Consider the following 14,478-nt stretch of genomic DNA (forward strand, 5'->3'; position numbering starts at 1 on the left):
AGTCTGTCACATGCCTGCCACCAGGGATGTTTCAGTTCTGTGGAAGGAAGACAATAAAGAAACAGACAGAAATGTGTTCTGCTGCTGTGGCTGACACACTGCTTAACCCCCCACTGAGCTATTTTCCTCTTGCTTCCATGAGAGCAAGCTGCATGCATGTGCAACTGAGTGCGTGCATTTGTGTGAGTGGCAGAGTGCATTGCAGGGAGGACAGGTTTGCGTGATGTGCCTGTCTTTAAATGGGGATAGGGCTTAGGGATTATCTGTTCACTTCAGGGGTGCAGGAAGGAGGCAAAGCGGTGAAGCAAGGGGGGGGGAGGGCAGAGGATGAGGGAGATGCCAATAACAGTGCCAACATTCTGCCTGGTCAGAGTGGCGATCCCTTTTTCCTCGTGTTTGTCAACCTGATTGCTTTGGCTTTCGTGACACCACAGACATAATCATCAAAGGGCAAAAACCCCACACATGCGGTACTACCTAGACCAAACTGCAGGAAACAAGGAGAAGACGCATTTAAGTCTGTTTTTTTTTTTTTTGTTTTTTGTTTTTTTTACAAACCAGACAGCCTGATAACATTTTCATTATTTCTAGATGAATTTGTGACATATTACCCGTCAGATATATTCTTTAAAAACCTAAAGCTAACGTGGATTGTATAATTACATATACAGTAGTACTTAATACTTAAGAGAAAAGGACAGGACTTGTAGTTTTTGCAAAATGTTAAACAAATATAAATCAGACAAGTGTAGCTTGGCTTTGTGTAACCACCTTCCACTCCAGTTGCATCTCCAAGCACTTTGGGGTTATGTCTCTGCCAGCATTGCACATCTACACTATAGAGGGAAATATTCCAAACAAATACCAAGCTCTCTTAGTTTAGATGGAGCGTGTTTGTGGATATCAACATTAAAATCTTACCAGAGATTCTCAATGGGATTTATGATTTCTGAACTTTGGCCAGGTCTCTCTGCAACCTGCTGACGGAGTGTTTCATCTGCAGTGACAACAAGATATCCGTGACAGGGGAAAGTTTATAGCATTTTACATTTAAATCATATGATTTTTGTTTTCTTAGCATTCAAGGCTAATTCATCCAAGAAGTTTTGTTTTAGATACTGAAAGATTGATTCGGGATGAACTAAACGCATACAAAATGGTATAAATATACAGCACCTTTACTAACAGCTTTTGGAATTTTATTAATTTAAATAGAGAACGGAGTGGATCCCAGAATGGACCACACCTTTGGAAAGTCAAAGAAACACAATATTCAGAGTGTGTTTTCACCTGCGGCACTGTCACACAGGTAGCTAGAAAACCATGATAAAAACGGATGGGGAATTCCAATGTGGCTAAGTCTTTTAATTAAAACAGAATGATTCACTGTATCAGAAGCTATTGCTAAGTCAATGAAAATTGCAGCACATTTCTGTCTGGAGTCCAGAGCAGAGGCTGTATCATCTACAACCAATAGAACAGTTGTGACACATCCAGGACCAGGACAGAAACCAGACTGTGCCAGAGATAACAAGTTGTTGACCTCAAGATACCAGATTAACTGTTTATTAACAAGTCTTTCTACAACTTGAGGTGCACAAGATAAAATATAAACCGGCCTGCAACTGTTCAAAACAGAATGACCACCAATTTTGAAGAGGAGGTGTACCGGTCAGTTGGTATTTCACCAGTATGGATAGACTGGATAGAAGCTGCAGTTCAGAAAAGAAATGAGCAAAACTATCTGTCGCAGCTTTCTTTTTAAGATCTAACGAGAGCCATTCAACTTTAACTTCTTTTCCACTAAATGTTTTCAGTGTAAGTCTTTGAGATGCAACAGGTAAATCAGATGTGGCATTGAGTCCAGCATTGGTATCAGGGCTTGAGAACATGTCAGAATGTCCTGACTTTCTGAAATGCAACAATATTATCTGATGTGATAGATAATGGTGCGCTTGATAATTTATTTTCCAACTGCTGTGCTGTTTTCAAATAGAAATTTTTGTCACTGTCTATTCCAGATCTTCTGTCTTTGCAGCAGGCAACATTATTTTCGCTGTGGCAGTAATACCAGGTCTTGGAACAAGAGGGGACTGATTTGATTTTTATGCATTTTTACATGTTACTAGGGAATACTTATTAATAAGAGAAATATCAGAATATCAGAAAGAGTCCACACTTCCTCTACAGTTGAAATACATACAGTTTTTTCCCAACAGACTATTGAAAGGTCATGTAAGAAAGTATTTAGAAAAGTATAAGAGTATTAAAATCTTTAATCATACACAACTAATCCATGTTATTTTTGGTCACGCTATTTGCTGCTATTCAGATTAAACAATCATAAAAGCAACAATCCATTCAGACAAATATAGAGAACAGAAATAAATATAGAAATTTATTGAATATGACCAATGGGTTTAAATGTTAAATAGCTATGCTCTTTAATATAAAAGCTAATTACTTTTCCAAAGCTTTTGGGCTCCATGGCAGTTCCTTGCATGTACCATCTAACAAATGGTAAACAGCATTTATGAGCTGGCATGTGGTCAGACGACATCCTCTGGCTTCTGCGGGATAAAAGAGAAAGAAAGGCTTTTGAATCTTTTATCACAAACATATGTCATTAAAGGTCTCAAGTTGGATGTTTTGGAGAGGAATTTCAAAATTTTTTCTCCAATTCTCAGAAGCTCTGGTTATTAAGTTTCCACTTAATATATATATAAATATATCTGTATATTATTAATGTGTGTAAAACACATCACCCAAGTTTATAGAACCATGCAAAAGTACTTATCTCCTTTGAACTTTTTCACACTTGTGCTACGTTCACAAGTGTGAAACATCAGAATATTTTACAGAGATTTTATGAGAAAGAATAATGAGAGATTTAAAAAAAAAATTAGAATAATTAAGTGTGGTTTTCAAAGATTTTTGCAAATAAAAATCAGGGATGTGTTCTGCCCCCTTTACTTTGATACCTGTGAATAAGCCAGTCCAACCAGTTTCCTTTAGAAGTCTCCAATTTAGTAAATGTAGTAAAATAAATTACTTGAGGAGTAATTGGTAAAAGAAATTCAGTCTAGATGTGCAAAACATAAGCAAAAGGTTCATTTAAAAAGCATTTACTTCAGGAGGTTTATTGTAAATCCACTTCCTTGGTGGTAGGAGTTCATCCTGAAACTGGTGGGTTGCTGGTTCAAATCCCCATTCAGTCGTTGCGTCTTTAAGCAAGACACTTAACCTTGCTTACCTGCTGGTAGTAGTGCATTTAACATTCATGAACTATGGTAATTGATCAAATGAAGATATCATAACATAAACATAAAGTTAACATATCACATTGTAACATAACAAAATGGGTAAAGCTTGGAGGGAAGGAAAATTTTTGATTATAAATTACTTATATTTAAAATCAAAGAATATTCTGTGTTATTTTTGTGATTAATGTAAGTCACATTATGTAGAAATATACCTTTTAAAGATTGAATGAAAGCAAAAAATAGAGAAATGTGATATTATAAAGATATTGACTACCATTCTCCAATCTTCAGAGAACTTTCACGGTCTAACTAAAGGTTTACTTTACTTATGTACATATTACTGCTAGTAGTAACTTCAGTCTGTCACTTCCTGGTGTGACATAGCTTTGATTGTTCATTGGGGCCTAGAAAACATCCACCCACTCCTTCAAATGTGGCCAGCAGCTAAGCACCCACCCATATGTCTCCCCTCTCACGGACATCCACTCAGGCCCAGACCCATGCGATGCTTCTCAGCTTCTATTCTTCTCTCTCCCCTTCAGCCCAAAGGCCCAGAATTAAATGTGTTGTGGTGGAAGTGGATACGGAAGGTGGAACGCAAACAGGGAGGTGAGCAGATTCTTCTTTAGTGTAGAGAGGAGGATAAAATGGAGTAAAACATTTGTCTTTTCAAAGGATGCCAGACATGTGTTTACACTTTCTGCCCACTTTTACAATAAATAGTTTCCTAAGCCTCGGGGTTGAGTGCTTGCATGTCAACCTTCATGTGACTGTATGTCTGAGTCAAAAAGAGCGTGGAAAGTGTGTTGGGTTCACCAATTATTATTATTTTGTTTATTATTAATGAGGATTACATTTTTGACGTAAAGATTTTTTACTTTCTAAACATGGACTGACACAAACAACAAAACAGAAATGCATCTCATATGTCATTTATAACACTTTCGAGAATTTCTTAATAAAAAAATAAAAAAAATACTGTTTTGTATAAATAATCATGAAATCGTCGCTAACCATCTGTGAGTTGTGTTTGTTTCCATCCCGCCACTGCTTCTCTGAAAATCCTTCCTGAATCTGCTTTCATCTTTTATTACTGAAGCAAATTTCTGGAAAATTCTTGGAATCCACAGATCACCAGAGGCAGACGCAATTATGCATTTTAAGCTTCAAAGTTAGAGTTTTTCTCGGGGTGATTGGATTTCTGGTTTGCTCTGTTTAGAAACCGATAAGAGGAGGGATGAATTGTGAGTCACATTGTAGGTGTTGAAGTGCAGCTGGAGTAAGATAGACAATTATTTATCAGGTCAGTTAGACCCGGGCATGATGACTCAGAGCTATCCGGACTGGGATGACTTTTCCTTCCAGAGATGGTAGAGTTAAGGTGACCCTTTCAGACAGACTTCGGTCCCAAAGCAAATTCTCACATGCTTCCATTCCTTAACTCTTAATATGGCCTAGATTTTACAGTGTGTCCATGCAGAAACATGCAGATAAGGGCGCTCTGCTGTGTTTTGATGTGCGGACACACACACAGTGGGAGTGCATTGTGTCCCAGTGCTTGTCTCTTTACAACACTGTTTGTTTTTGACTAAATGACATAGGAATTTATAGCCCCAAATAAAAAAAATAAAAAAAAGTGAACACTTAGCCCAGAACAGTGTGTGCATTTATGGTGAGCCCATGTGGAAAGACACGAAGGCTAACCTGCTGCCAACTTGGTTGTTCTAAAAAGCAGAGTGAGTGCAGAAGATGTTGACATTTTCTCAGTGGAGGGAATCTGCTGCTCCGCCTGCATCTGAAAGGTCACTGCGGCGCATTTTAGAGCGCAGTGTGCTCCCAACCGCATGTATCTGTGCCTCTGCGACCGCCAAAAGCGCTGCGCTTAATGTGGCTGCCTTTTTCATCGATTCCATGTGAAAAGAGCAGAGGAGGACTACAAGCAAAAGATGCTGGAAGTGTTGGACATAGCTCAAACAGAGTTAGCAGGAATCCGCCCCCCACCACCATCATCACTGCTTTCACCAAACACACGCATGACATTCACACATTCTGGCTTCGAGGGTGTTTACAGGTCCGACGTGGGGGATAATTTTACAGCATTTATTTTATGTCAAATGGGGCTAAAGAAAGACTGCGGATTTTTCTCTGGGATAGGAAGGATTGACACCTCACTCTTGATAAAAAGAGACAAATTATATATTCCTATATTACTTGTATTTACTCACTCTGTTTTTTCAATATGTCACAGTGATGCTTGCTGTTACCGATGCCTGTATTTAACAGAACACGTGGCACAGGCAAACGGCAAACATGTTTTCACTCACTTTTTTTTTCCGGATATTTTACTTCAGACAATATTCAAAAACATAAATGTATGCATAAGACGCAGCAGCGATTGTTCAGCATTCACCACATCCTTGATTAGAATGAGTAATCACAGGTTCAGTTGCCAGAAAACGTCAGAGACACCATGTTGTTCTTTCACATGTGCTTACGTGAACCATGCCGAATATACAACGATTAAATCTAGACGTTCACATACATGTCCGTTAGCACAGATAGTGATCCATTTCTGTAAAAGGGAAAAGTTTCATTGACACTCTGGCTTGTCACCTCTTTGTCTTGTCCCAAATAACTGAGTTTGAACATTTTCAGCACAAATCCCTTTGTGAAACTCTGTAGTCTGCATGCAGAAAACTAAGTGACATCACTTAGTTTTTCACTAGACATCACACTAAACATATCATATCCATGATGACTCAAGACGGTGGCAGTATCATGTCGCAAAAATACTTTTCTTCACAGACACATTCCTCTATATATGTAACGGCTTTAAAGGTAAATGTCTGCCAGAATACATCAAACTAGACATTAATCCAGCTCTTTTGACCATTTCTTTTCATTTCTTTTTACCGAAACAAACAAAATAAAAAAGGTCATCTTTGCTAGCACAACTCTTGCACCCTTAGTCCAAACTGAGTTGATGTTTTACTGATGTTTTACATTTTACTGTTGAGACAAGATGAAATCAGGATGGACTTTTCTATATAAAGAGCAACTGAACTACACCAATTGGGAACAAGGTCCTTCTGTGATATGCTTCAGAAATATTTAGTTAATCACCTGCAGGGTTCTGTGAGGATGGATCAAATGTCTTCTTTTTGTGTGTGTTTTTTTTTTTTTCAAGGCAAACTGCCAAGAAATCTTGACAGAAGATCTAGTGTTGTGGAAGCAGTTAAGATAAGCAGCATCCAAAACACGTTACCTCCCTCTTGTAGTGGCTTCTGTCCTAGTCTGCAGTTGAATAAGCGCTCTGCAGCCTAATAGTTGGAGAGCTCCGATGATCCAGATCAAGAACACAGCCTCATTTATTTTAATAGACCTGAATTCCACTCTAATGATGTCACTATTCACAAGCTTTGCACAGTTTCAAAGATAATACATGTATAAACAGAGCTCAGCTCATGCTGACACACTGTTTTATTGATCTGTAAAAGACAAACGCACTCGAAATGAAACGTGTCTGAAGTGTGGAAACCATAAGTTCAATCCAACTTTACAGACGTGGTGTGAGACACTTCCTGGCTTCAGGTCAAGCTCTTTGGAACTGGAGGTCAGCTCCTGGAAAAGATGTAAAAAATTACCAGATCCTGACCTTTTCTTCTCACTGAAAACATTTGTCTTGAAATAGGTAATGATGAGGACGATCTTTAGAAAGGTCACATTAAGGTGGAATCCATGTAATAAAAATAGAGAAGTGGAGTTGAGTAAAGAGTTTTATTTTTATTAAGGCCTTAATAAAAGGTAAAGGCATGCAATACACATACAAAGCTGTGGCTTTATCTTTGACACGAACAGACAGAGAATACCTCCAGTGTGTTTGTGCACAGCACACCAGAGCATAAATGATTGGACATGTGGCTGCAACACATGTGTGAGATAACAAGGATTCCTCCTGGACCGACTGTGTTCCATATTAGGATCCAGGTTCAAAGCTATGCTACTGAATCATACCATCCGTCTCTGCTCTCTTGATCTAACCGTGTTTTATATCTTTCTGGTATAAAGTCAGTGGATGAAATGAGTTTTTCTTATGTTGTTCATTTTAATCATTTCTCAAGATTTTATGTAGAAGTGGGATTGATTATCATCTGGTTTCATAGTTTTTAGGATTCTTATCTTTAGTTTCTCTGAAATTGATTGCACTTGATTTGGGGTTGATTTCTCTGTCTTTAACTGTTAATCCTGCCTAACATTAGTTGTATTTACCCTCTGTTTCTTGTTGTAGTCACTTGCCACTTAGTACTTAAGATCCCAGTTTCCTTTTTATTTGTTTCATGTTTCTTTTCATTTGTTTGAATTTAGTCACCAGGGAGTTCACTCTCTTTTAGAGGGTTAGACATCATGAAATCCAGAATTATTTAGAGTAATGTGAAACTAAAATGGCAAAGGTGGAACATGCTAATTGTGACTACAGAGCAAATACCTGATGGAAATGTAGATGTTTTAAAGGCCATAAAAATCGGATTTTGTAACTTGCAGTATCCTGACAACGAGCCAAGCTAGCAAATTAGCTTAGCTCTAATATTATCTGTGCTGAGCAAAGCACACGTTTTTGAAGATATAAACTATGAGTATAGAAATACAGTTTGTTAACGACATTCCACTTTGATGTGTGTGTGAATCTATGTCACCTGTAACGTCCATTTTTGTGTGTAACGTCTTTGTGAGCTTCCAGCAGAGACAGGAGCTAAAGGTCTCAGCACTCTTCTCATGTGCGTGCCTGTATGTGAGCGTGCAGGAGGAAACACGTTACTGAATCAGATGCTAAATGAGGAATGGACGTGGCAGGCGAGTGTGTGAGATGTATGCGTGCTTCCAGCAGGAGCTCTAATGAAATGTGAAAACCCTTCAAGTCACCTTTGCCAACTCACATCCATAGTGAATCATGTTTTTGTCCTTTGTCCCATTGTCTCAAACACACGCACCCCTTTATGTATGTGTAAATACTCATGCATGTTGTATGAACGTGTAAAAGAGGGAGGTCAAAGCTCCTCTTTGTCTCCTCTCTCCTGCGAGTGAGGCTTTCCTTTGGTATGTTGATAATACAGCTGGCGATCCAGGAGCTTCCAGACACTCACGCAGGCATGCATGCAGACAGAGGCACGCTAGGCATGAGGTCATGAAGCTGCTGGCGTGAGGGGGAGACACCAGGGTCTTACAATAGAACAACAGAGCCTCCCTGACATGCACCAGGAAGTAATATCAGGATAACAATGGCGTGCTTGAGTGTAACCATGCGTGCGAATGTGCCTTGGAAAAGATTGTACACAAGCTCAGCGTGTGCCCTGACTAAATAAAACTGGGTGTTGTTAGATAAAAATAGCAAATAATTTTTTAGAAGTGACATATTCTCGAAAACGCATTTTCTGGTGTAAAGCACGTAACTTCTCCTGACGTTATTCATCATCCATCTGTTCCAATGACCCATAACAAGGAAGGATCTCTCCAAGGACACACAGAGATGTTCTCTTTGGGTTTTATCACACACTTCATGTTTTGACCTGATTCCAATGAACCTTATCTGCTGACCCTTTTGAAGAAGAAAATACAGACATCATTAGCAGTGATTAATTCAACATGAACGCTGACTCTAAGGCATTGCCGACCTTGATATCCATGTCTGCAGCTTCTGTGCTGTTAATGTCTGGCTTTTATAATAATAACCTAATTTTGCAGAAGACCGTTTTTTGTTTTTTTTGTATGTTTGTTTTTTCAAAACACAAGTAGTTTTTAAATCTGTCAGTGTGGACAGATGTATTTCATTGTGTGCTAACACCGGTGATCTGGATGACAAGATCTTAAAAACAATTTAAAGTTTTAGTAATTCTTTAGTAGGGTTAAGGCATGGACTTTAACTAACCCGTCCTAATAAATGAATATGCTTTGATATGAACCATTCTATTGCTGCAGCTGCTGGAAGATTAAACTCTGCTACAGTTTTAAGTCTTTTGCAGCACTTTTTCTTGCACTGTTGCTCTGTATTCAGATCTGTGCTTCTTCCTGTCAACTCTGAATAATTTCCTTGTTCCTGCTGAGGACAAACGAATGAAACATTCCCACAGCATGATGCTGCCGCCATCCCATGTTTGTTGTGTGCCTTACACATCTTTGGAGAAAAAAGAACATGACTTCTTCTTCTGGACAACTAATCCTTTCTTCAGATTTTACTACCTGAAACCGTGGATTTCTGTAGCTCCTGTAGAGTTGCTGTGCATCATGTGCGTCTTGGCTGGGGAGTCTGCTGTTACGCCAAACTCTTTCCATTTTTTAGACGATGACAGTGAAATGTTCAAAGTGTTGGAGATCATTTTATAACCCAATCCTGCTTTAAAATTCTCTTCAATTGCAACTTTGCCTGCTGTGTTCTTTCGTCTTGCTGCAAAATTAAAGACTCAGCGCTGTCAACTGGCCTCTGACTCTAAATGCTCATTTAGGAGAAAGAACTGCTGCAAATTCATTTGATAAAATAACTATTTTATTGGAACAATGAATTTAACCTTGCTGGATTGTTTTATAACTAGCATCAAACTGAATGGGATTTACTCTGTCTATTAAATTAAATTGACAATATATTTATAAATTAGATTTATGTTTTGTAAAATGATTTGAGATTACTTTTTTTTGTAAATTATAGGTCTATAGTGTATGTAAACTGAAATGAATAAAAGTTCTCCACACAGAACTCCCTTCATTATTGAACATATTTACATGTTTACTAAATACGTGACTTTCAGAGCAAAGGAAAAATTGGTTTTTATTTGCAAAACAGTTTTAGTTTTCTTCCACAGTTATTTCTACTTCTTAGTGTTGGTTTGTCACAAAGAATCCCAAAAGCACATTCAGTCTCGTGGTTTTAAAAAGACAAAAGGTGAAAAGGTTCAATGGAGATTAATACTTTTTCAAGCCACTGTGGATTTTTTCCACTACTGACTCCCAGTTCTTGACAAATTACTGAATATAACTCTGAAACCTTATCATTTAATCACATCTGCCTTTCTCTTCTCTCTTATTTGAAATTCAGCCACTCCCCTGTCTGCCATAGTTTCCACTCCTGTTTTTCCCTCTGTCATCCATCCTCACATTTCCCCCTTTCTTCTTCTTCTCACCCTGTCATTTTTGCTTTTCCACATGTGTCGCCAAATATCCATCGGTATCCGTGACAAACACACAGAAACATCACAGAGGTGGAAAACCGCGGAAAAATCAGTGAGGGACGACTATACGGTTTGAGACTGTGACTCTGAGCATGTTTGTTGGACATTTCACCTTTACTGACTGAACAACCCAGAGGAGTGGTGGAGGATGACAGAATGACACTTTCTCCCTGAAAACAACAACAACAAAAAAACAAAACAGTTTGACACAACGGTCAGTCAGACAAACACATGCCTAGATGTAACAGTGTTGACAGAAAAACAGTTTGTTGCCAGGATGGATTATTCATTTATGGCTTCCCCTCTGTCCCTGTAACACATGGCACAAAACCATCCACACATGCTCTCTTCTCTGCATTGTTCTGGTGTGTGTTTGTGTGCATGGCAACCACAGCAGGTATTCAGTAAAGCAGCAATATGTTCTACCTAAAACAAGAGCTGGAGCTAAAGGTGAAAGCTTGAGTGTGTGTTTATGCGCATGTGCTCTTGTTTCTAAGGCAGCACTCTGAGCATGTTTCGCTCACTGTTTATTTGTGTACTTGTCGGAAAGCTGACTCACAGAGTACCTGAACTTTATTCCCTGTAGATTCTGCTCAGGAAGCCTGTGCACAGCAGTTGCCTTTGTTTTGAAGGAGGATTTGAAACTGAATCAATCAGCTCATTTCCTGGTGAGGGGACAGGGTGGCAGAAGAGCAGAGAGGACAGGAGGACCACCAGGGTGCACAACAGAAGGGGGAAAAATCTGTCGGTAATCTTTTCATGACAGTGGCGGGGTGGTCTAATGAACAACATACTGTCCTCAGTCGGGCAGTTCATGACCTCCTCAGGATAAACACACTCCCTGCTGAAGTGTCCTTGGGTAAAGCAGTAATTCCCACCTGCTCTGTGTGTGTAATGTTTCATGCTTCAAATCTAAACTCCAGTCTCTCGTTCAGAAGGAGCAAAGTAAGTTGTTTTTATTTATCCACAGGAAGTCGGCAACAACCTCATTCATTTAGTTTAAATTGATTTGTATTATCAACATCCCGACTTTATGACGTTGGCATTCACTCTGTTGTGTTCACATCGACTGTGTCTGGAACCAAAATGTTGACTTTTAGTTACTGTTCAGTAAAACCCTTCTAACAATCTACGCTACAACAGTGTGTTCCTGTCAGAGCTGCTATCGCTTGAAACACTAATCAACCCTCACCGAGCTACTCGCACTCGACTAAAGCACTAAGAAGATGAAACAATTATGAAAATTAAACTTCTCAAAGTAAAAGAGTAAAATATTAAAATAACAATAGAAGCAAAAAGTGGTGCAATGTTGCAACAGATTAGCGTGAATTGTGAGGCAGAGAAAACCGGGATTTGTTTCAACTTTCAGCCAGCCAATTCACAATGCGAAGCAGAAGTTAAAACCAAATTTTATTTTTATTTGATGAATTTGAATACAAGTGGCAAGAAAGATAAGAGAAAACTGACATAAAACTGTCAAGTTCCAGTTTGATGGATATCAGAAATCAAACTGGAATGAAGTTTGAACAGTAGAATCTCTGCAGCCTCGTTCTACAACCTATTCTGTTTGAAACAGCTTCAAGCATCATCAGTGTAAAAAATACCATAAAATACACAGTAAAGTAGTATTCAGTATTTTTCCTTGGCTGGTTTATCTGTCCCAGGATGTAAGCTCTTATATATTATTATTAGATATTTTTGATCAGAGAAATTCTTGTTTTCTAAGTAACACTTAAGCTGTTCTGACATCGTGATATTTTGAGCCTCATGTGGAAACCTAGTTGGTTTTTTTCCACATTCAGTGCAGAACATGTGTTTTTACACACGTTCCATCTTTCTGGAACACTTAATTATAAAAAGAATAGCAAGGTTTAGTAATCTTTAACTGTATAACAACAAAGCTGGGTTCAAATTCAGCAGTTTTCTGAGAAATTTATTAGCTCAAATCAGCTGCATTTCAAAGTCAGTGACAAATCTGGATCCATTACTAAATTTATGTTTTTAAAATACATTTTGTGGTTGTAGTGTGAAACCTTTGTAAAACAAGAGAAAAGATGCTGTATCAGTTTTAATACCTGCATGTCCAGTTTAAACCCTAATCTATTAGGAAAAGAAAAATTTTGAACATTTTTCTAAATTGACCCTGTTTTTGGATTTTTGAATCTGTCTGTTTTCAGTCCTTCACTCAAAAACCCTAAAAATGGCCCATACTTGAGAGAAATGAATATCTGCTGTCATAAATCAAAGTATGCTATTTGTATATAAAATAAAGGACTTTCGATACATTTTTTAATTCAGAATTTTATCTTTTAGGCGATGGAACAAAAATAATAATGACAGGCATCTTAAACTTTTTTTCTGGGATTTCACAGACCTGTGAAATTATACGAGCAATTTTCAGTTTTGCAGACTTTTCAAGACTTCAGAAGAATGTTTAGTCTGTCATTTAGGCGATGAGATTTATTTGGTGAAGTTTCATTGGTGGTTCATTACTGAGAAAACTTGAGTATCCCTTGTAAAAAATTAGGATTACTTGCCCATTAGTTTCTGTAGTAGCTGATCACAGAACCGAGAAATGGCAAAACAAGACTGAACCAATCTAATGAACAGCTGGGTTTACCATTCTGAGGGCCATGAACACTGTCTGAACTGTTTCAGACAGTGTTTGTTTTGAAGGCTAGAATAGAGGAAATCTTTGTCCCCCCATGGGAAAATTCAGAATATGTTTCCCTGATAAGACCGGCTGTGGTGGCGCAGGGGTGGAGCACAACCCATATAAGGAAGCCTTGGTCCTCGACGCAGCCGTCACGGGTTCGATTCCCGGCCTGGCGACCTTTGACGCATGTCTTCCCCCTTCTCTCATTACCCACTTTCCTGTCAATTAACTTTCAAATAAAGGCCATTAGAGCCAATAAAACCCTTTTTTTTTTTTTATAAATAAATATGGACTGACAGTGAAGCCCATTTCTCTGTTGTCAAGAAAAAAAAGGTAATTGAAAACTTGTTTTCAATTAGAAGAAAAAAAAATCATTTATTTGGACTCCTGAACATAAATCAGACTTATTTTTAGTTTTTTTTGGTTATTCTGGATGGAAATTTTCTTTTTTTTTTTTTTAAATAATTATGATAATAGAGGTTCGTTTATATTAACTTCTGGATAATTTGTTGCCACTTCTTTCTTAGATTTAAAAAAATATATTTTTATTTCCTTTTAACTCTTCTTCCAGTTTCTTTTTAAAGTCCGTTTGGCTCTGAACACAACAGTTTGATCATTCACATAGAATAAGTCTAGATTTTGCTATAATTGTTTTTTTCTTGTTTTTTTTTTTTTTTTTTCTTGGACAAAAAAAGGGAAGAATTGTTTTGTAATTTCCACTTTTATTTCACCTCAACAACACTCCCCTTGTCTTGATGCATTTTTTTACCTGTTTATTGTTTTTAAAAAAGCCTTTGAGGTTTCAAAATGTGCTGCATTTCCTCGAGAGGCTGCGCAGCAACACCATGAATGGAGTGAATTAATGAGTGGATTTACTTAAAGTGCCTTTCTGAGTTATGAGATAAAATATGTACTTCTAGGCCATTGTTACAAGGCTTCCTAGGCTACATTTAGCTTTATTAATCACTATAAGACCTTTCATTGAAATAAAACAAAAGGAAGATCAGTATTTCTCTATTTCATACAATGCGTTTCTTTTCAAATGATTCTGTTAAATTCTGTTTTAGCATTTGAAAGGAAAATGTGTAGATATACGCAATGCAGTTCTAAGAAGCCATATGTACTCCACATAAGCGACACTTTACATAAAAAGTGTTAATTGTTACAGTGATGGACCAACAATAGTACAATCAAGTACTCATCATGTGATGAGTACTTGATCTCATCCCATGTTATGCGGACTCTCTGTCTGCACAGGTGACGATTCACCCATCTAATATGCTATAAACTAACTTCTGATTAATTCAGCTTAAAACTATTTGAACCACCATTTGGAACCACT

Source organism: Gambusia affinis, linkage group LG06 (genome assembly GCF_019740435.1).
Source record: "Gambusia affinis linkage group LG06, SWU_Gaff_1.0, whole genome shotgun sequence".
NCBI classification, from domain to species: Eukaryota; Metazoa; Chordata; class Actinopteri; order Cyprinodontiformes; family Poeciliidae; genus Gambusia; species Gambusia affinis.